The sequence below is a fragment of the Canis lupus genome, chromosome 4 (assembly GCF_011100685.1).
Source record: "Canis lupus familiaris isolate Mischka breed German Shepherd chromosome 4, alternate assembly UU_Cfam_GSD_1.0, whole genome shotgun sequence".
Classification (NCBI taxonomy): domain Eukaryota; kingdom Metazoa; phylum Chordata; class Mammalia; order Carnivora; family Canidae; genus Canis; species Canis lupus.
This window is the reverse complement of record NC_049225.1, coordinates 85,527,707-85,552,260: the sequence shown is the minus strand read 5'-3', so window position 1 is coordinate 85,552,260 and position 24,554 is coordinate 85,527,707. Positions and strand designations below refer to the sequence as shown.

Sequence of the window (24,554 nt, the reverse complement as noted above, 5' to 3'; positions counted from 1 at the left end):
GTCACACATTTAAGTGACTTAGCCACCCAGTTACCCCCATAATGTTTAATGCTTCATAGTTTTTTTTTTCTTCAAAAGGAAAAAGAAAAATGGGGGGGGGGGAAGAGTTTTGGACCTTTAAATCCCCTGGAAGTCACTTTCACCAAAAGGGGCTGAGTTTGCAACAATGGAGGTAGGGGTGGTAAAACCACAATGGCTGCCTGCCGGTTCAGCCTCTGAGATCTAAAGCAGCAGTATGTTATCAGAACATTCATTCCCGATATTCAGAGGGCAGGATCCTTTTTATCCACTTTGTGTCCAACAAGCTGTGTGCATGCAGCTGCTCTGCGAAGATGTGCATAGCTTTATGCCATGGCCTGGGGGTGAGGGTTGGGTAGGTGCTAGTGTACCAAGAGCTGAAATTGATGTAAATGACCTGAAATTTCAAGTTAAAGTCTTCCTTTGAAAGTTGTAAGCTCTCAAAGACTACAGAATCCCCAAAAAGTTCCATCATACAGATTCTACCAGAATAATTATTGTCTAGGTGGGGCAACCGAGTCTCAGTGCTTCCTACCTTGACACTTATTTTTTAAGATTTTTTTTTTTTTAAGTGAGCTCCATACCCAATGTGAGGCTTGAATTCTTGAATTCACAAGGCTGATCAAGAGTCACATGCTCCACCTACTAAGCCAGCCAGGGTCCCCACCTTATATATATATATGATATAAAAGCATGTCCAGCAATAAGAAACACAATTTCAGTATAGTGGTGACTTCTGAGGAGGAAAATTGTAGACAAAAAGCAAAGGAGTAGAATTTGGCTTTACATTATTTATTTTTTCCAAAAGAAAGTCTAAAGGACATCCATAACATTACCTCCTCTTTCTGAGAAGTGATAATTTGTTATTAGCTATGCTATTCTTGTAACTTAACATATGCCTATAATGTTAACAGATTAAAGTGTAAATAATACTAAAATATTTCAAGTAAAATATCTTAAATGTAAGATAGTGTTGGGGAATTCACTTTAACTTGTTCATATTATTGATTGGAAAATTATCTCCCAAATCAGAACATTTTTGATTGAGTACTTCATTAAAACAATTAAAATTTATAGGCCACAATAGATTATGTCTGTCATTCTCATTACTCAGAAGTAGTAGTTCATTGATTTGATTGATAGCTTCAGGTTAAATCATAAGAAATAAAACCAAATTCACTAAAATAATTTCGTCACTCTGATTAACTTGGACTCAAAATATCTTACCAATATTCATTTGCCACAAAACTGCTCCTGAGCTATAGCATTGAGCTAGTAAATGGGGAACAAAAAAGGAATTTTCTTTTCTTGCTCTAGTCTTAGTATTACTCATTATTGTTTTAAGATTTTACAGATGCACAGGGGTATAAAACAATCATTTCTTAATTGGTTGTTATTTAAAAACAGGTCATGAGAAGCATTATTTCCATTATCCAAACATGCCAAGCTTGCCTCCACCTCAGGACCTTTACACATGCTATGCCTCTTGCCTACAGTGCTATTTCTGAGACACTTTGATTGGATTGCTCCTTCTAATACCTGAGTTTTACATGTCATTACCTCAGGCCTCTTACCCATGTCAAGTATTCCCCTTTTGTACTCAAACTCTATCCCATTACCTTGTTTCATTATCTTCCTAGTCTTTATTTGAAATTAGGCATATGTTTACATATTTGTTCTCTTTTATATCTCCCTCATTAGAAAATAAAATCAATGAGAGAAAAACTTAGTGTTTTTCCTAATGTGTTTCAATTGTCTAGTACTATGTATGACATATACCAGCAGCTCAAAGAAAGATCTGTCCAATGATGTGAATGATAATTTTATTTAAAAAAAATTTTTTAAAGATTTTATTTATTTACTCATGAGAGACACAGAGAGAGAGGCAGAGACACAGACAGAGGGAGAAGCAGGCTCCATGCAGGGAGCCCGATGTGGGACTCAACCCGGGGTCTCCAGGGTCATGCCTTGGGCTGAAGGTGGCACTAAACCTCTGAGCCACCCGGGCTGCACTGAATAATTTTAAGTGAGGTTTATTTTTAGAATGGAAGGGGTATAGAAAAAATAATAAAGGATAAAAACGTATTTTTTTTTAGATTTATTTATTTGAGAGAGAGAAGGAGAGAGCAAGTGTACAGGGGGAGGAGCAAAGGCAGATAATTTCAAGTAGACTCAAAGCTGAGCATAGAAACCAACATGAAACTCTATCTCATGACCCTGAGATCATGACCTGAATTGAAACCAAGGATTGGATGCTTAACTAAGCCACTCAGGTGCTCCCTAAAAATGGTAATCTTGATTAAATAAGTTAGGAAAAGTTGTGTGTATCTTTCTGATAATGCTTAGGTATGTGATATAATTCACCAAAATAGAAATATCAAGCCAGAGCACATTTGGAGAAGTAAACGAGCACCATTTTTATGTGGATTTTAAGTCAGGGAAATAAATACAAAGAATATAAAATATTTATTTACAACAGTTGCCTTGGAATCCTGGAATGAAGAGTAGGGATAGAAACATTTGAAGTCTTCAGACAAAGAACACAGTACAAGTCATGGGAGTAAATGAGATCACTCAGAGAAAATATAGTGAAGAAGAGAAGATGGGGAAGGACAGAGTTTTTACATGTATAGAAGAGAAGACAACAAACTGAGGAGTAGAGAGGTAAGAAGTTGGCATTCTGGTAGTCAAAGTTAAAGACTATTTTAAATATGTGACATTGGCCATTTTAGAGAAAAGTTAACAAGAGGCTTTTTGAACTGGAGAATTAGATGGTCAATGGTGACCAAATGAAAATGGAATGACTCTTAACCAGAGTGATATCAGTGAATATAAAACTGAAACAGTAAATGATAAGGATATGGGCAAAGATTTGTCAGGATATTATCTTTGATTTGCATGAAGAAGTAAAAGATTGTACCAAGATTTTTGCATTAGATGATAAAGTCCTTGTTCTACCAATAAATGCAATAACTTCAAAAGTGTGAGTAGTTTGCAGAGAATAAATGTAAACAGTAATACACTTGAAAATGTTATTAGATTTAATTTGCTTTCAGGTAAACTCTTTAAAATTCCACAATTTAATACCTTAGACAAGATAGAGCAAGAGTATATAAAAATATAATGATTCCAATAGAAAATAATTATTTTATCAAATCTTGGTCTATATTTAATACTAATTTATAATAAAGCATCACTCAACCAGCTCATGCAATACTATTAAAGAGATCTTTTCTCCCATTTTCCTAAAATCTTAGGTGAAACAAGTTTAATGGATTCATTCATCCTGGTTTGTCTAGAGAATAAAGGTGCAATAATTTCTTAAAGCTCTGTAAACACAAATTGAAACGAAGATTTGAAATTAAAGTACAAGTCACTCATCTCAGTCATTTGACTATATCAGCTGAGATTTGCCCTTTGATAAAGAATGACGAGCTACAGACAAATCTGCATTTCAGATCTGGAAAATATTTTTAAACTTCATGCAGTAGTATTATCTTTTCTTCTCCGTTGCTACAGAAATAAAAACTCCTGTAAAGATTTAAAAGCTAAAGATTTAATTCCCAATAAATGTTATGCTATGTCCTTCCTTAGGGTGGCCGAGAGCACTATAATTCTCCCTAAATTAGCAAGAGAAATGTTAAAATGACATAAGCTAAACAAAGGACTCCAAGACAAAAATTTATCATGCAGTTCTTCTCACTCTCCAAAATGCTTGCATCTACTCCCCTATTCTTTTAATCAGCCTATCATTTAGGGTATACGGATGCAGCCCTGGGAAATGCAAATAAGCCACATGAGTTGTTTACTTAGACCCTGGGATTTTCAAAATCTGAACCAATACCTATATGATTGAATTGCTATTTTCCTTTATCAACAAACTCATGGAAATACAACCAAATAAAATGCGTTGGCCTTTCTTAATACTAAATAGAAATGTGAGAGCCTGGTGGCTGTTAAACAATATATAAACTGGAAGGGAATACAATATGTCAACATTTTCCTATAATCTTCATTAATTATTTGGAAAATAAAACTGTTGTAAACAGATTTTGGAAATTGCACGGACACATGTGCCATACATGTCTCCAGAATTTTTCTCCCACACATAGTAACGTTTTAAAGTGCTAGATGTTGTCTTATGCAACATACTTTTACTAATTTCAGGTCTGTAATCCACTCACCCTCAGAATTTAGATGTATTTCCCACTATTTTAAACTAGAGAAGTCGTTTGCCAACTTGGAGGCCCACAGCTGAGCTGAAAAAGTCCTCAGATAGTAAACTGCCAGCTAACAGGTCTCCTTATTAAACTGGTATTTTAAAAAAACAAACATAGAATACCTAATTTAAGAAAAAAAAAAAAAAAAAAAACAGATTCCAAAATCCCCACAGTTTTCACAACAGTTGTCTCCATCACTCGTCTGACTCAAGTACTTTGTCCCATCTTAGATCTTGTTAGGAACCAGGGGAACAATGAAGCCACAGGAAGATCTTTGGGAAAAACTACACAATAACTGAACACTGAGTGAGGCACAGGCATTAGGGGAAATCTTGTAAGGAAAGGAGGCCCCAGCCACAGTAAATGATCTGCTCTATGAATTTCCCTTCCAAGGTTTTCCTTTTTAATTTTTAAAATTTTTCCCAATTAAAAGGACATTATTCACTCCACAATGTTTGATAGATGCAGTTACAGAGATGGCGCTATGGGAGGTAATTGCATGAAACTTTTAGTACAGTGGGAGATTAAACACAGACACCTTTGAAATACTCCCTGTGACTGTAATTGTAGTGACTACTGAAGTCGAGTGCACAAAGACACATAGGTCTCAAAAGAAATGTCCAGAGAAGGAGAGAGAATAGTATAGAGACATGATCTTTTAATACAAATCAATGATCTTTCTTTTTTTTAAGATTTATTTATGTTATAGAGAAAGAGACAATGTGCCTGCATGAGTAGGAGGATGGGCAGGGGCAGATGGAGAGAGGATCTCAAGCAGACTCCCCCCTGAGTGCAGAGCCAGAGGCAGGGCTCAATCTCAGGACCTGGGATCATGACCTGAGCCCAAATCAAGAGTCCATTGCTTAACCGACTGAGCCACCCAGGTGACCCTACAGAGCAATGAGCTTTAACCAAAGAGAAACATTCCCCATAAATTTCACCCTGACGGTAGAGAACACATACTATGTTAACAGTTCACAATGACTTTGAAAAGATCTGCAACTCCAGAGAAATCCAAATATTTTTTTAAAATTGGAATAGTTTAATTCCTTCTGGTAAATGAGAAGTTCGACAAGCTAATCTATGATTATTAAAAGTCAACTTCATTTAGTATTTTCACTGGAATACATATTTCCATAAATATTGGCAGAACGATTTAACATATTTTCATATATCAGTAGACTGTTATGGATGAAAGGACGTTAGAGATCATCTAGCTGCTTGTTTTACACATGATGAATCAGGAAATGATGTTTATGTTTTTATTAATAGAGGATGACAGGGATTGAATCATTAGGCTCTTCATATTTTTTCTGTGCTTGTCTCATTGAGGCTATTAGGAAAAATATACATCAAAAAAACTTTAGGATCATTAGTTATTAACTTCAGGATGCTCTAAGAAGTTAAAAACGATTAAATCAATTATATTAAGCATTTTAGATGACAACAGATCCAAATGCCAATGTTTACCAATTCCTAATCTACATAATTCTTCTGCTGTAGGTACTGACACTATAGAATGTTTCCATTTGAATTCATATAATTTTCAGTGAACAATTTCCATATGTCTACCTTTTGAAAGGTCAGTTGGATCTTTTCTTAAATGCATCATGACATTAAATTGACACTCAATCTTCTGAAATTTGAGGTGCCTGGCTGGCTCAATTGGTATAGCACATGATTCTTTATCTCTAGGTCATGAGTTTGAGGCCCACCTTGTACGTAAAAATTACTCGAATAAACTTTCTTTAATTAATTCATTTAATTTGCTGATTGCAAACCCATTTTGTTACCTGACCTAATATTTCTCATTCATTTCTCCCCAAATTTTATATATATATATATATATTTTTTCATTCCTTCCCTTTCCTTTAATTTTTCCATAGGGGGTGGAGCTAAAATATGCTACCCTATTATACATACCAAAAAAACATTCCCAGCGCAGTGTGTCACTGCATTTGAATGAAACAATTTTGAAGAAGAGAATTAACTATGGTGCTGCCGTGTCAGTGGAATCATGTTAAGTTCTAAGAAAAATCACATAAACATCCTGTAAGACTGAGAAATATACAAAATAGGGGAGAAAAGTCATTATATGCTAGTATAAGATAACCTGTATTTGACAGGATAATACTCATACTTTAACAGAGCAGCAATGATTCTCACAAATAGCATTTGCTACTAATAGAAAAATAAAGAGAAAATGGAGAGCATCAAAAGAGGAAAAAAAAGAAATATGAAAAGGATGCAGAGGAAAAAAGATGAGAAAGCATAGTATTAATGTGCTTATATATTTTGGGATCATCTGTATGCTTACTGAAATGCTATTTATCCTGAGATTCAGTGGGTGCCTGGGTAATCCTACTATTTACATTATAAAAGTATCACCTCATGTAAAACATCATTTAAATATTTTTTTCCAGAATGACCATTTTTTAATAAATTTATTTTTTATTGGTGTTCAATTCAGAATGACCATTAATGCTAGACTGAATTTGCTTTAAAAAAATCCTAAATGGCCTTACACATAAACCCTTCCTCAAACACAAGATGTTTTTTTTTTTTTTTTTTTTTTTTTGGTAGGAGCAGAATGCATTCAAGATATTCAAATTATGTTAATAGGCTATAATCTTATCAGGTGCCCTCTTCCAGTACTGAATGAAACAATAATAACAGTATTAGTTATTCATGTATGGACGGGTATACTGCTGAAATATGGATCACCTATTTGGATGTCTTCATTACTGAAACATCAAAGTCCTTACATGTGCATGATTATCATGTGTCCTGTCTCATATCTGACTTTTTCTTAAGCTCAGGATGGCACTTCGACACAATATAGTTTTTAAACTGACTGTTGACCCACTATTGACAACTCTTTGAATATAATGCCTCGTATACAGATTTGCAAATAATTGCTTTGGGCTTCTCAGACAAAATGGTGAAAAAAGTTCCTAAATACTCCTGGAAACAATTAAGTCAAATAATGAAGTTAACAACCCAAATTAACAGTTACAAAATAACATTTTTACATGTAAAATAAACTTTGAATGACTGGAGAGACCTGTAAATGAAGTACCAATAAAACTGCATAGTCTCTCTTATCTTTGCATAACAATACATGCTTATATTTGTGGTTTAAAATCTAGTAGAGGGCAGCCCGGGAAGCTCAGTGGTTTAGCGCTGCCTTCAGCCCAGGCGTGATCCTGGAGACCTGGGATCAAGTCCCACGTAGGGCTCCCTGCATGGAACCTGCTTCTCACTCTGCCTGTGTCTCTGCCTCTCTGTCTGGGTCTCTCATGAATAAATAAAATCTTAAAAAAATATTAAAATCTAGTAGAAATATCAATGACCCTGTAATTAGAACAGGCAATACATACCTACACATAAGAAGTTTTAAATGGATTTTAGTGCAATGTTTTTGCCCCTATAAGATTTACAATTTTTAGATAAAATTTCTCCAATTCAAGTAAAATATTGTGAAAGCTATTGTTACTTTGAAAATAAAGTAGAGGAGACATACTTTATGACTTTCCCATTGTATAAGAATATTGTTCAAGACATACCTTTATTATATATATGCTAATACATATATATCTTAACACAACACAAATGTAATTTTTTTAAAATATTTTATTTACTTATTCATGAGACACACACACACAAAGATATGTAGTATCTTATTCTACTTTTGCACTTGTGTATCAGGACTTATAAAAGGATTCTCATGTAGGTTTGTGTTTATGTGTGTGGGGGATGGCTCAGACTTGTAGATAATTGGCTTTGCCTTTATGGAGACATTTCAAAGCACACAAAAGGCAAATTAAAGTAGGTTGTGTTTTTTGTGTGTTTTCACCTTCATCAACTGAGAAGTTTATAAAAAACGAATGTTAACGCATACTTCATAATGAGTATCTCTTTAATCACCTCTTTAAAAATAAAATAGATTATTAAACATTAAAGCAAACCAATGACTTCAAATAGACTCCCAAAGAAAAGGAACAGAACCACATTGTGAAAGCATGTACAATAGCTAAGTACTATGATTAAAGAAATAAAATGGATATGAATATTGCATAGTTTTAGGCTACTTCAACTACATGCCTTAGTCTTTGATTTTTGTATGTATTCCTAAAAACCTCTCAAATTCAAATTTCCATCTTTTAAATAGATTCTGGAAGAGGTACACATTAAGAAAATATTTTAGGAATATTTACATATCAAAAGTTCAGAGTGATGGTACTACATAAGTCTTTATCACCCTTGCAATATCAAGTTATGATAAAGAAGAAAAGTAGAAATCAACAGTCTTTCAGTAGGATTCCACTCATAAGTCAAAAATATATATCTTTGTAAAAATCATTTGCAATGGTTAGTAAAAAATGCCAAACGTATTCAATTTTAATTGGCTTGAATTTATGGTAGGTCTTTACCACTAAGAATAACGGAATTGTGTTCCTGTGCCCCTGACACCGAGGTTGACATTAACTCCCCTTGCAATTACTGCTCTATTAAAATAGTGTTAGAGGAATTCATAAAAGGGATTATGTAGGCAACCATTATGGTTCAGGTTGCATCTCTAAAACTTAGAGTACATAAACCTACATCTCAAAATTTCTCTACAATGTAGAGCTAGAGGATTCCTCTACAAAGCAGTTTTTGAGCTTAAGCTTTGTTTTATACTTATATAAACCTTGGCATGTTGCACTTGTCAGAAAAACTTCATAACCTAACAATAACCTTTTGCTATCCTTTATGTAGTGTTGTCCAGACAAATTGTCATGCTGTTGAGCTGAACAAGATTGATGACACAGCAAGCTGCCCATGTAGAGCTTAGGAGAATACACCCCCTCGATGAACTTCAGGCACTCCAAATCACTTTCCTCGGCTGCGATGGCAACAGTCCCTCAAGGATTTTGATTTACAGGCTGTGAAACACCAAAAGATACAACTCCAAACATGAAAGACTGTGTCTTATAAATAAACTTTCTCTTTCGAAAATGGTTTATGTGACTGTTAGTGGGAAGGGAGATTATCACTATACTCATGATTTTACTTGTTTTTTTTTTAATTAATAAGCTTCAAACATTTGGATATCTTATTTAGAACCTCCCCCGAATAAAACCAAAAAACAGTTCTGTGATGTTCTCTTATAATTACATACTTATGAATAATTATTTACTTTTAAACGAGATGTCAACTGCTTCCATAATCTAAAGTAGTACACTCATTAGGTTGAAATTTTATTTTCTGTCATTAAAAGTTGGTTGTGCATGGAGAAGGTATGATATTCTGTTCTATGACACATTTGTGTATAGTTATTTTTTTTTCTTTTATTAGGAACATAGTTTAAAACCTTCCTGTTCTTTGTATATTGTGAAACTTAAAAAAAAAAAAGAAAAAAGACAGACCTAATCTCTTACCCCCTCTACTCATTCAGCTTCAGGTAGCTCCCTTAAGTAAGGTATGCAGCAGGGGAAGGAGGTGAGGGATTCAAGAGAGCGGCTAGACTGATGTGTGCATTTACAACTTAGCATCCCTCCGCTGTAGTGCTGCCGACTGTGCAAAGGCCTACATATGAGGAGCTTAGATGTGAAAGGAGCTTATCAGTTGGAGAAGAAACCGATAGACTAGAAAATGTTTAAGTCTGACCTTTTGTAATGTTTGTGTTCAGTAAGCAGTCAAGAGTATGTGTATCTTCAAAAAAAGTTTAAAAATACACATACACACAGGAGACAATCATACACACCTTTTAAAACTTCCCCTGCCTCATTGTTTTTATTCCTTTTCTTTCTATGGAGCATTAAGAAATATTTGGCCTTTGGGCCACTTATGTGCTTTTCATTATCTGGAACTTCCTTAAATAGCAAAGTTGAAAGTGCATTGGAAGTATTTTTTTCATTGAATAATCAAAGCCCCCTTGATGAACTGTGAAGTAAAATCATTTAGTAGTAGTGTGCAGAATCTCATTACAATAACTCATTAGGAATGGAGCCGTAGCATGACTCTGGAGGATACACAAATATCGTCGACTGAGTGACATGACTAGGATACCAATGTGCATCCCCGTGTTGTACAGAGACGGCTCAAAGGCAGTAAGAGTAGAGATCTCAATCTCATCTAGGTCAGGTTATCGGTAAAGTATTCAAAATCTTTGAAAGTATGGACAAACTGTCTTAAACATACTACATATGCATTTTGGACTAAGAAAACCTAATACACTGTTTAAGTCAGAACTGTAAATGGAATGAAGATTTCATAAATAGGAAAAGAAAAGGAAGGAAGGAGGGAAAAAAAGGTGAGGTAAAAGAGGGATAAAAAAATAAAGAAAAAAGCCATTATACATATGTAAATAGCACGCAAAGAACAACAATAAAATTTATATTTAAGACCCAAACAAAATTGTACAATCTTCCCTAAGTCAGGTCAGGTAAACCAATTTCTTCTCTTTGCTAGGACTCAACCACGTCCATTTCCTTAATATTACATTGATTACACTCTATTTAAAAAATATATATGTTAATATTTCATGCCAGAATATGAATGTCTTAAGAGAAATTTTGTTATCATTTGTACCAAAACTGTATTTGCTATAAAGTAGTTGGTCAGTAAATATTTATTAATTAGAAATATAATTATCTAATCAATCATTTTCATTCCTTAGTATAGGTTAGCAATTTTTATCTTAATCTAAATTTGGTTACAGTTTTCCTACAATTTGTAATTTGAAGTAGGATCAGTGGTTTTCAAGACATTTCATACTATTAAAATACTATTAATGGATGTGTATTTTCTTTACAAAGATAGGTCATGTCTTGCCATTCAGATTTTACTTGTTCTAGCTATGGTCCATGATTCAAACAGCATTCTGGGAAAGATATTGGGTTCAATCAACTGGTAGACCATCTACGCACAACATGGTTTGCAAGACAAACAGACAGTATTAATTCACATCACACTGTGAAAACAAATAATTTTGGAAGATAAGTTTTTGCTATTATGAATTCAACCAAATACAAAGTGACTGGTCTAAACCCCTCATATAAAGTTTGTTTTGTTTTCAATTTACTAAATGCTGCATAAGTTATATGAAATATCATTTAAAACAGGGATTACAAATAATTTTAGAAGTGATTTTTCAAGGATAGGGTTTAATTTTTTATTAAAGGTTTTATTCATTCATTCATTCATTCATTCATTCGAGAAAGAGAGAGAAAGAGCAGTGGGGAGAGGCAGAGGGAGAGAGAAGCAGACTCCTCACTGAGCAGGAACCCTGATGTGGGGCTTGATCCTGGGATGGGAGATCACAACATGAGCCAAACCAGTACTGAACTGACTGAGCCACCCAGGTATCCAAGGACAGAGGTTAATCTTAAGAATAAATACATTCAGCAGCTTCTAATACTCTATTTGTCTCCATTTAATGATAGTTATCTATATGTTGCTACCTATATCTGCAAGTTGTATAAGCCTATGCTATGAGACAATATACTATGAGACTATTTCAGCAGTTCAGTTTTATCATCCTTGCTTTGAAGATTTTACCCCAGTAGAAGTTGAATTGTGTCTCTCAGAAAAGATATATTTGGGCAGAAAAGGAAACAATCAACAAAACCTACTGAATGGGAGAAAATATGTGCAGATAATATATCCAATAAGGGTTTAATATCCAAAATATATAAAGAACTTATACAACTTGATGGCAAAAATAATACTTCATAATAATCCAGTTAAAAACTATGCAGTCAAAGGCCTACATATGAGCACTTGAATAGACATTTCTCCAAAGAAGACATACAGGTGAACAGACACTATGGAAAGATGCTCAACATCACTCACCATCTGCGAAATGCTCAAATCGAAACCTCAATGACCTATTACCTTACACCTGTCAAAATAGCGAATCAAAAACACCAGAAAGCAGATTCCTCATGTACTCTTGGTGGAAAATGCAAACTGGCTTAGCTACTGTGGAAAATGGTATAGAGGTTCTTCAAAAAGTTAAAAATACAACTATCCTATGATCCAGTGATTTCACTATGGGTATTTGCCAAAAGAATATGAAGATGCTAATTTGAAAATATAGATGCACCCCTATGTTTACTGCAGCATTTTCCTTACAATAGCCAAATTATGGAAGCAGCCCATGTGTCCATTGATAGGTGAATGGACATCTTGCCATTTGCGACAACACAGATAGAGCTGAAGAGTATAACGCTAAGTGAAAGTCAGTCAGTCAAAGACAAATACCATTAGATTTAACTGATGTGTCAAATTAAAAACAAAACAAAACAAAACAAAAAAAAAAACAAAGGAAGAGACAAATCAAAAAACAGACTCTTGTCTATAGAGAACAGACTGAACATAACCAGAGGTTGGGAGGGGGGGAAGGATGAAAAGAGGTGAAGGGGATTAAGAGTACACTTACGGTGATGAGCACTCAGTATAGGATTGTTGAAGCCATGCATTGTACACCTGAAACTAAAATAACATTGTATGTTAACTATGTTGGAATTAAAGCTAAAAAAAAAAAAAAAAAAGCTAAAAAAATATATAAATAAATTAAAGAAATATATGTCCAGGGAGAGGGAAGAATGAATAGGCAGGGCATGGGCGATTTTGAAATGACAGTGAGGTACTGTCAGGGTTAGTTCTTTAAAATGAAATGCTCTGTATGATGCTAGAATGTTAAAGACATGCCATTATAACTTTGTCCAAACTCATAAAATGTACACTGTGAGTAACCCTAATATAAACTATGGATTTTGAGTGATAATGATGTGTCAGTATAGGTTCATCAATGATAACAAATGTGCCACTCTGGGGATCTTACACAAGTGTGAAGGCAGGAGGATATGATAAATTGCTACACTTTCTCTTCAATTTTGTTGGGAACCTAACCTGGCTATTAAAGGAAAAAAAAAAAAAGTTAGGGAAAAAAAAAAAAGAGAGAGAGAGAGAGAGATTCAAGTCTAACCCCCAGTATATCAGAATATAATGTTATCAGGAATTGAGATCTTTAAAAAAGTGTGGGGGGGCATCTGGGTGGTTCTGTTGGTTAAGCATCTGCCTTCAGCTCTGGTCATGATCCCAGGTTCTGGGATCAAGTCCCACATAAGTGGAGTGGGGAGCCTCCTTCTCCCTCTGTCTCTGCCTCTTTCTCTTACTCTGTGTCTCTCATGAACAAATAAGTAAAATCTCTTTTTTTAAAGATCTTCGTAGGGGTCTTTGAACTAAAATAAAATTATTAAGATGGGCCTTAATCCAATTGACCATATAAAAAGGGGGCAGGTAATTTGGTCACAAAGGGATACATACAGAGAGCAGACTATGTGAAGACCAAAGGAGATCACCTTCTATGAGCCAAGGAATGCCTGACACTACCAGAAGCTAAGAGGAAGGCATGGAACAGATTCTCCTCACAGCCCCCAGAAGGAACCAGCCCTAAGAATCCTTTGCTTTCTGACACAAATCCTCTAGAAATGCAAGACAATAGATTTCTGTTGTTTTAAGCCACTGTTTCTGTCACTTTGATGTAGTAGTTCTAGGAAACTCATAAACTTCCTTTCTCAGGATCTGGTAAATAAGTTGAATTGGTTTTATGAAAACGCATCATGGAGGTTCAAGCTAGAGTACAGCTATAAAGCAATTAATGAAGAAAAAGCTATGGTATGCATTATGTGAACAAGGATTTAGAGCAGGGACGTAAGCAGACTTTTGGATGAAGAATGGTCCAAGTAGAGGCTGCTGTAGTTTTGGGTAGGGAGTGACTGAAACACATTCGCTGACGGGAAATCATAAATGGATATGAGGGTCAATCAAGCTGTAAATGGAAAGTAAAACCCTTATAGACCACGAATCCCTGAGAACAAAGAGCAGATTCCTCTACCCGGAGTGGTGGTCCTTTTCACCAAAGCCCATAGAGTCAAAATGTCCTAATACTCTGACCCAGTAACTCCGTGAAGTCTACATTTAGCCAAGTTACAGATATCACCAGATTTTTCTAGTGTATATATATATTTTTTCTAGTGTATATATATAAGTGTATATAGTATATATATATATATATATAGTCAAGGAAGACAGGTGGCAAAAAATCCAGAGTTTGGATAGAAAATTAGAATCATAAAGAGATACCATCACCAGTTACCACTGTCCTTCCTGCTAATGCTCACTGTTTTGAGCTCCTATTTTATGGCTGGCATTGCACATGATAACTTACAAATGCTATTTGACTTAAAATAATTCTGAGAGATATATATGTACCTATATGTTCAATATAATATATATAAGTTCAATATATATGTTCAATATAGTATATATACGTTCAATATATATATGTTCAATAAGTTGATGTGTGCGTGTGTATATACATATTTAACATTTAATTAACATTTGACTTCTAATGGCTATTTGAAACAGACAAAGTAACAGGTGTGAGAGAAGCAACGGTATTCTATTCCTTTTTGGTAATTGTTTGTGCAATGTGCACATAACCCTATTCTGGTCGAGAACACCCAAGGTTAATTTTGTTACCAAGTTCTTGTTTCCTCAGTCTTAAAGAGAAAGCCATACACAGATTATTTATTTTCTGCTGGTATGCAATCAAAGAAACATTTGGTCTTGGAGGTTCCTGGCAGGCCACTTATGTCCACGAGGGAAGCCAGCCTTCGGGGACACAGCCAGCATAGGGGAGCACATGCAGATGGGACAATAGGAGAAGGACAGGGCCACAACGCAGATGGGCTCAAAGCAGGAGTCTGAACCATCCCCAAACTCTTTTCTATTTGCTTGGAAAGTTAATAAAGTTCCTTATTGTTAAGGCCTTTTTCAGTTGTAGTTGAAAGCATGCTAACAAATAGAATTATTCCATTTTTATACATGAATAAAGCAAAGTTCAAGTGGTAAGCTAAATTGCCCATGATCACAAAGCTAGTAGCTGTTCTATTGTCTTTAGTCTCAGTCTTGCATGACTCACCGCTCTTCATTCCTTTCTAAAAAGATCTAAAAAGAGTCTTGATTCCAACACTGAAAAAGATTTAGCTTGTGATTCAGCACTTCTGTTAGCTCTTGAATAAAAAATGCTTGACAAATAACCCACTTGAATTTTTTTTTTTTTTTTTTTTTTTTTTTTTAGTTTCTGGTAGCCATGAAGAAAAAGAATATAGGGATATAGGGGCAGAGGGAGACTATATATTTCTGAAGAGTATAAAGAGATTTTGAAATACAAGTTCCAACTCATTATGCTTATTTGTTTTTTGTTTTTTAAGATTTTATTTATTTATTCATGAGAGACACACACACACACACAGAGAGAGAGAGAGAGAGAGAGAGAGAGAAAGGCAGAGACATAGGCAGAGGGAGAAGCAGGCTCCATGCAGGTAGCAGGATGTGGGACTCGATCCCGGGTCTCCAGGATCACACCTGGGCTGAAGGCAGGTGCTAACCCACTAAGCCACTGGGCCTGCCCTGTGCTTATTTTTTATCTTAAGTTTGTATCTATTGTTTAGTGGAAACCAAATAATCATTTAATTCTGAATATGCCAACTAAAACCAACTTAACACTCAGTTTTTGTTTAACTGGGTCCTTAAATAAAACATACCTTGGTAAAATAGAACATTTGGATTTTCTCTGTAGACTTTCCTGAATCTCTTCTCTTGTTTTTCAAATTATGTGTTAATCACACATCTAATGGCAAATAGCAAAATTCTTTAGTTTAATTGTAATGGGAAGATCTAGAGAATGATCTCACACAGTTTCTTCCAGGTTTGGTTCTTATCCTAATAACTGAACAACTATAAATATTTCTTATTTATAATCTTAGAATCTTGATGTTTTACAAAATCAACATAGCAGATGACCAGAAAATTAATGTACTTTGTTGTAATTGTTGCATTTTGATTTAAATAGTTCATGTTAACATTTGTGATAAGTGCTATTTGCATAGAAAAGTGTTAAAAATGAAAAACCCAGAGTTCCTCATTTCAATCTGGTTCTTATTTTTAAAGTTATCAAGATTTTGGCACAAGCTATACAAAGAGGATTCACTTTGCTATTATTTTATGGCAATCTTATTGTTATTATTAAATTTCCTTAGAGCAGGGAAGTGTCCAAATATCCTGGTTGAATGTTAAGTACTCAGACCACTAAAACTTTGCTGCCTATGAAGCACTTTATTTTCATTTAAAAAATCGGTTCAGTTTTGCCACATTACTTGGTATTAGTTTCACCACGACTTGGAGCAGCTCATCATCATCATCAAGAGATTTTTTTTTCAAAGTTCCTATTCATATTTCCACAAAGCGACCTTGAGAGTGTCAAAGGTTTCAAATCTGGTGATTAAAAATGCTCTGAATATATACAGTATGTGATGTGTCACATATAGTTCTTAGGTACAACTATACATGTTGGTGATACTGAGTGTGACAAATTAAAAGGTGTGTAAATGAAAACAGGAAATAAAAGATCATTAAAAAAGATCTGTGGTAAAAAGACAAGAACGTGGACTTCATTTAAATCTTGGAAAAATATTTATGTTTGTGAAATTACTTGTCTTTGGACAGTAGATACAAAAAATGTTGGAGCATTATAGGAGATTATGCTGTCTACGTATTGATACACATGAGTATTTGAAGTTGTCTAAGGGAAACAATTTAAAAAAAGATATACATAAACTGAAAATATGTGAGCTTCTCTTTCATGCTTATGAATCTGTGCCACCGAGCCAGTTCTAAAATAGAAAACTAAAAGATATTTATGATCTTCAATAATTCAGGGGTCATAATGTGAATACAAAAGTGAGGGCATACTGAACTTTTTAGTTATACTGTAATATGTAAAAAGCACTTAAAATAAGGATTAAATGTGACTATTTAAAAATCATTACACCTTAGGTAGGTCTCATTTTTTTCTTAATTCTTGGTCTCCTTTTTTAGTTTACAATCGTTAATTTACTTAAGGCAGCAGACCACCGACACTTTATCCACTTACTACAATCAGGTAGTTGCCTGTCGTGTTAGATTCATCTTTTAAACATTGTTTATAAATCAATAATAGTCCCCTTCTTTGGTATTTTTGTAAAACGTATGCATTGCTTTTGCTTTAAATGCAGAGAGGTGGTCATACTTTAAGAAATTAACTTTCCAATAGAAATGACATTCAAGTATCACAGTATCTTCGTGACACATCAAGCAAGGGACGCCCAGATTAAGCAAAGCCAGAGTCATTTGAAGAGTTTCCGTTTTGCTGTCTCATCTTGTAATTTTGTGCCCACAGGTAAAGGAAAATAGGGATTCTTTGTGTTGACCGATCTGGACTGAAATATAGTCAGGGGATTTCAATACGGTGACTGCATTTTTCTTGCAATATAAGGTGAGACACTGGAGGGTGATTTCAATGGGGGCAGGACCGAGTACCTGGCAACCTTCAGCAAGGTGAAAACTACACGGCCCACCTGCCCTTGGATTGTAGGTAGACTGACTCTCCAGAACTCTTCTAGCATGAAAAGGAAAATGCTTCCCTAGGAATGGACATACAAGTCTGTTTCCCACATTGTTTTACAGATTTGGGAATTTGTATTTTGCAGAACCAGAAAAATAGGCTTAGACAACATTACTCTTGACCAATAAGGAAAAGCCTTGCCATTTTTTTTTTTTTTTTGGCTAAAATTATGAACTCACCAAAATGTCTAAAGAGAAAGTTTTTGTACATATTTAATAATATATCTGTAAATATACGTTTAAATGTTTGAACACTTAATGAAAATATTCATATCTTAATACCACTATTGAGGGTAAAGTCTTCTCTGATTGGTATTAAACACCTGAATTATTGTGGAAATATTTATATATATATATATATACATATATATATATTATATATTTTTTTTTTTTGAGGTTCATCTCACAACCTCCACCATAGATCTTTCTTGGAGGAGCACTTATAATAGGTTCTTTTATTTTCATTTTTCTTACCATTTTTTGGCAAACGAGGTTGAAATTGATTTTATGGTCCTGCTCAATGCAATGTAGCATTTTTTCAGATTACTTAAGATCCCAAGTGAGTATAGAAAGTAAATGAAAGTGACACTAAATGGAAAAAATAAAAAACATAATATGTTCACAGATATTGAAGAATACACCTGGTTGAGGTTACATTAACTGTGGGAAAACCCATACATAAAATTCAGTACTAATCATGTTTAAAAAGTCATTTTGTATTTAATTTTTTGACTATTGATTTAAATGTGCACTTTTTGTTATGAAAATATATAACATAAAATGGGTTAAAATTATAATTTTAAATATGGAATTCAGTGACAAAACGAAACCCACATGGTTGTGCCATCATCACCATTATGCATTTCCAGAACTTTTTCTTTCTAAACTGAAACTCTCTACCCATTAAATAGCTCCCTATGCATTCTTCCTTACGATCTCTAGTTACTTGAATAAGAAAATAATATAAGCTATAAAATCCTTAGAATCGCACTACATGGAAAAGAATGCAACATGGAATTCATTGGCTTAGAAATCACATTAATCGCATTGACATTATGTTAAACTATACAGGTTTGTGATACTGCACTAAACTCCGATTCTTTGCACAAAATGCAGACAACTAAACACTAATGTTTACTTGTTTTATATCCTGCTAATTTTCTTACTTGAATTATAACAATAGGTGAAGAAAAAAAAAAAAAGAAAGGAGAAGCACACACGGAAAAATAAAGAAAATCTGAATGAAAGTGTCTGAAATTGGCCTGGGTAACCAGGATTTAAGGAGGATGTTAAGTGAGTCAGAATACAGAAAGGTACTCAGTCCCCTCTCAGGGCACTAATTCTTGCTACAGATTATGAAACCAGGAATCCCAGAGTAGGGCAGAAGGAGGTAAGCTAGCAAAGCTCTCAAAAGTCTTCAGGGCAATAGAGTTTATTAAACAGCCCCCTACCCAATACACACACACACACACACACACACACACACACACCCAAACTCCTAGGGCAGAGGGTTCATTCAGAGTAGCAATAACATTCAAGATTAAAGAGGCCAAAGTTTAAACAGAAAGGAAACCAATCCCCTAGAGGCATTTACCCAAGTGTCCAGCTGTTCAGGACTGAACAGGGTGTTCTTAGCAGCACACTCTCTGCCAAGGAAACAGGTTCTGGACTTTCTAAGTAGGAAGGGATCTAGTAAATGGTCCAGGCTCTCAGCTGAGACTCAGAGGTCTGCCCCAGAAACTAGCAAAATAATATATAAATTATTAGAAGATTATGACTCAGCCTGGAATCAGCTCAGTCCATAACTGATTGGATTAAGGTGAGGTCTCTAGTCTAGCTGCTGATGAGGATAGGGTGATAAACCTTCACTAGAAATATTAATGCCTCCTATACTTTTTTTATTTCAAAATTTCTGAGAAAATAGAGGCAATAGGAACAGATCCATATGTAACTTGGATATTGAAGTTAACAGTAACAGATTTTAATCAGCCGAATAACATGTTCAAAAATGTTTGAAAGGATGTACAATTTGGCCAGAAACCTATACTCTGATAATCTTTTTTTTTTAATTTTTTTTATTTATTTATGATAGTCACAGAGAGAGAGAGAGAGAGGCAGAAACATAGGCAGAGGGAGAACAGAAACCTATACTCTGTATATAAAATAACTACATGGAAACTCTAGAACAACAAAAAATAATGTAATGTAAGTTGACAATGGGATTATTTAATGACAGATTGGAAATGAGAACAATAATGAATTGGAAAATGGATGAATAGAAAGCAGGTACACTGAAAAACAAAAGCAAAAAGAATAAAAAAAAATAAAAGGGTAATTTAAGAAGGGAATCTTATTATATTGGAATCCAAGAAGCAAGGAGAATGGGAGACAATTATCAAAGAGAAAAATGGCTAAGTCCCCCAAATTTGAAAGACATCAAACTACACCTTTATTATACAGTTGAAAACCTAAGCATAAATACTCAGAAAATCCCATATAAGTCCATGTTTATTTATATTTAACCTAAATTTATATAAATGCACACAATATATTTGATATGCATATACAGGCTTATATGTAAATATATGTAAAATATTCAGAAATATCTTTCCCTTAGGGTTATCTTAAACAAAATAACTAAATGACAGACCAAAAATATTCTTAAACTGCTGAAAGAAAATAGACTGTCAACCTAGGTTTTTATCCCCATCACAAATATTAAATATGAAATGATACATTGATTTTTTTCAGGATAAAATTAACCATATATTAATACAAAGTATCTACACTATAAGGGGACTCCCTTAGCCCAAGTATACCAGAAGTAAATAGAAATATACAGATATAAAAAGAAAACAAATACATTCAAAAATATAAGTGAATTTTAGTTGTATAAAGTTGTAATAATGCAAATGGGATTACAATGTAGAGAGAATTAAACATGAAAGACTTTGAGGGGAGGTAGTTTTAAGAGGTTGGAATTTTCTTGAAAATGATATTTATATTAACCATAAGAATTAAATTATGCGAGAGGAGGGGCAAGACGGCGGAAGAGCAGGGTCTCCAAATCACCTGTCTCCACCAAATTACCTAGAAAACCTTCCAATCATCCTGAAAATCTATGAATTCGGCCTGAGATTTAAAGAGAGACCAGCTGGAATGCTACAGTGAGAAGAGTTCGCGCTTCTATCAAGGTAGGAAGACGGGGAAAAAGAAGTAAAGGAACAAAGGCCTCCAAGGGGGAGGGGCCCGCGAGGAGCCGGGCTGAGGCCGGGGCGAGTGTCCCCAGGACAGGAGAGCCCCGTCCCGGAGGAGCAGGAGCTGCACCGACCTGCCCGGGGGAAAGGGGCTCGCGGGGAGGTGGAGCAGGACCCAGGAGGGCGAGGATGCCCTCGGGCTCCCCGGGACAGTAACAGCAACTGCGCCCGGGAGATGCGCCGAGCTCCCTAAGGGCTGCAGCGTGCACGGCGGACCCGGAGCAGCTGGAGGGGGGAGGGGAGGGGTGGGCGGCTCCGCGTAGGGGGCTGCGTGGCCCGGGAGCGCGAATCCACCAGCGCAGGTCCCGGAGCACAGGGCGCGGGGACACAGCCCAGGATCCGGCCTCCCCCGGGACAGGCAGAGGCCGGGAGGGCCCAGGACAGCGAGGACGCTCCTGCCCCAGCTGAGCAGATCAGCGGCCCCGCCCCGGAGCCTCCAGGCCCTGCAGACGGAGTTCCTGCCGGAGCTGAATCCAGGGCTCCAGAGCTGCCCCGCCACTGGGGCTGTTGCTCCTGCGGCCTCACGGGGTAAACAACCCCCCTGAGCCCTGCACCAGGCAGGGGCACAGCAGCTCCCCCAACTGCTAACACCTGGAAATCAGCACAGCAGGCCCCTCCCCCAGAACACCAGCTAGACGGACAACTTCCAGGAGAAGCCAAGGGACTTAAAGTACACAGAATCAGAAGATACTCCCCCGTGGTTCTTTTTTTTTGTTGTTGTTGTTGTTGTTTTGTTTTGTTTTGTTTTGCTTTTTGATTTGTTTCCTTCCCCCACCCCCTTTTTTTTCTCCTTTCTTTTTCTTTCTCTTTTTCTTCTTTTTTTTTCTTTCGTTTTTTTCTTCCCTTTTTTTTCTCTTTCTCTTTTCTTTCCTTCTTTCTCTCCTCTCTTTTTCTCTTTTTCCCAATACAACTTGCTTTTGGCCACTCTGCACTGAGCAAAATGACTAGAAGGAAAACCTCACCTCAAAAGAAAGAATCAGAAACAGTCCTCTCTCCCACAGAGTTACAAAATCTGGATTACAATTCACTGTCAGAAAGCCAATTCAGAAGCACTATTATACAGCTACTGGTGGCTCTAGAAAAAAGCATAAAGGACTCAAGAGACTTCATGACTGCAGAATTTAGAGCTAATCAGGCAGAAATTAAAAATCAATTGAATGAGATGCAATCCAAACTAGAAGTCCTAACGACGAGGGTGAACGAGGTGGAAGAACGAGTGAGTGACATAGAAGACAAGTTGATAGCAAAGAGGGAAACTGAGGAAAAAAGAGACAAACAATTAAAAGACCATGAAGATAGATTAAGGGAAATAAACGACAGCCTGAGGAAGAAAAACCTACGTTTAATTGGGGTTCCCGAGGGCGCCGAAAGGGACAGAGGGCCAGAATATGTATTTGAACAAATTCTAGCTGAAAACTTTCCTAATCTGGGAAGGGAAACAGGCATTCAGATCCAGGAAATAGAGAGATCCCCCCCTAAAATCAATAAAAACCGTTCAACACCTCGACATTTAATTGTGAAGCTTGCAAATTCCAAAGATAAAGAGAAGATCCTTAAAGCAGCAAGAGACAAGAAATCCCTGACTTTTATGGGGAGGAGTATTAGGGTAACAGCAGACCTCTCCACAGAGACCTGGCAGGCCAGAAAGGGCTGGCAGGATATATTCAGGGTCCTAAATGAGAAGAACATGCAACCAAGAATACTTTATCCAGCAAGGCTCTCATTCAAAATGGAAGGAGAGATAAAGAGCTTCCAAGACAGGCAGCAACTAAAAGAATATGTGACCTCCAAACCAGCTCTGCAAGAAATTTTAAGGGGGCCTCTTAAAATTCCCCTTTAAGAAGAAGTTCAGTGGAACAGTCCACAAAAACAAGGACTGAATAGATATCATGATGACACTAAACTCATATCTCTCAATAGTAACTCTGAATGTGAACGGGCTTAATGACCCCATCAAAAGGCGCAGGGTTTCAGACTGGATAAAAAAGCAGGACCCATCTATTTGCTGTCTACAAGAGACTCATTTTAGACAGAAGGACACCTACAGCCTGAAAATAAAAGGTTGGAGAACCATTTACCATTCGAATGGTCCTCAAAAGAAAGCAGGGGTAGCCATCCTTATATCAGATAAACTAAAATTTACCCCAAAGACTGTAGTGAGAGATGAAGAGGGACACTATATCATACTTAAAGGATCCATTCAACAAGAGGACTTAACAATCCTCAATATATATGCCCCGAATGTGGGAGCTGCCAAATATATAAATCAATTATTAACCAAAGTGAAGAAATACTTAGATAATAATACACTTATACTTGGTGACTTCAATCTAGCTCTTTCTATACTCCATAGGTCTTCTAAGCACAACATCTCCAAAGAAACGAGAGCTTTAAATGATACACTGGACCAGATGGAGTTCACAGATATCTACAGAACTTTACATCCAAACTCAACTGAATACACATTCTTCTCAAGTGCACATGGAACTTTCTCCAGAATAGACCACATATTGGGTCACAAATCGGGTCTGAACCGATACCAAAAGGTTGGGATTGTCCCCTGCATATTCTCAGACCATAATGCCTTGAAATTAGAACTAAATCACAACAAGAAGTTTGGAAGGACCTCAAACACGTGGAGGTTAAGGACCATCCTGCTAAAAGATAAAAGGGTCAACCAGGAAATTAAGGAAGAATTAAAAAGATTCATGGAAACTAATGAGAATGAAGATACAACCGTTCAAAATCTTTGGGATGCAGCAAAAGCAGTCCTAAGGGGGAAATACATCGCAATACAAGCATCCATTCAAAAACTGGAAAGAACTCAAATACAAAAGCTAACCTTACACATAAAGGAGCTAGAGAAAAAACAGCAAATAGATCCTACACCCAAGAGAAGAAGGGAGTTAATAAAGATTCGAGCAGAACTCAACGAAATCGAGACCAGAAGAACTGTGGAACAGATCAACAGAACCAGGAGTTGGTTCTTTGAAAGAATTAATAAGATAGATAAACCATTAGCCAGCCTTATTAAAAAGAAGAGAGAGAAGACTCAAATTAATAAAATCATGAATGAGAAAGGAGAGATCACTACCAACACCAAGGAAATACAAACGATTTTAAAAACATATTATGAACAGCTATACGCCAATAAATTAGGCAATCTAGAAGAAATGGACGCATTCCTGGAAAGCCACAAACTACCAGAACTGGAACAGGAAGAAATAGAAAACCTGAACAGGCCAATAACCAGGGAGGAAATTGAAGCAGTCATCAAAAACCTCCCAAGACACAAGAGTCCAGGGCCAGATGGCTTCCCAGGGGAATTTTATCAAACGTTTAAAGAAGAAACCATACCTATTCTCCTAAAGCTGTTTGGAAAGATAGAAAGAGATGGAGTACTTTCAAATTCGTTCTATGAGGCCAGCATCACCTTAATTCCAAAACCAGACAAAGACCCCACCAAAAAGGAGAATTACAGACCAATATCCCTGATGAACATGGATGCAAAAATTCTCAACAAGATACTGGCCAATAGGATCCAACAGTACATTAAGAA

General features: G+C 36.0%; 1 protein-coding gene across 6 annotated transcripts in view; it reads right to left on the bottom strand.

Moving 5' to 3' along the window:
- The window catches only part of CDH18 (cadherin 18), a 1,025,306-nt gene that overhangs the window by 565,671 nt on the left and 435,081 nt on the right, over positions 1-24,554 (bottom strand). The window contains exon 4 of one of the 6 annotated variants that reach the window (XM_038535420.1): positions 12,667-12,719. The exons of the other annotated variants lie outside the window; for them this stretch is intronic. The gene's annotated coding sequence lies outside the window, so the exon portion shown is untranslated. The remainder of the gene's footprint in view (positions 1-12,666; positions 12,720-24,554) is intronic. 6 annotated transcript variants of the gene reach the window in all.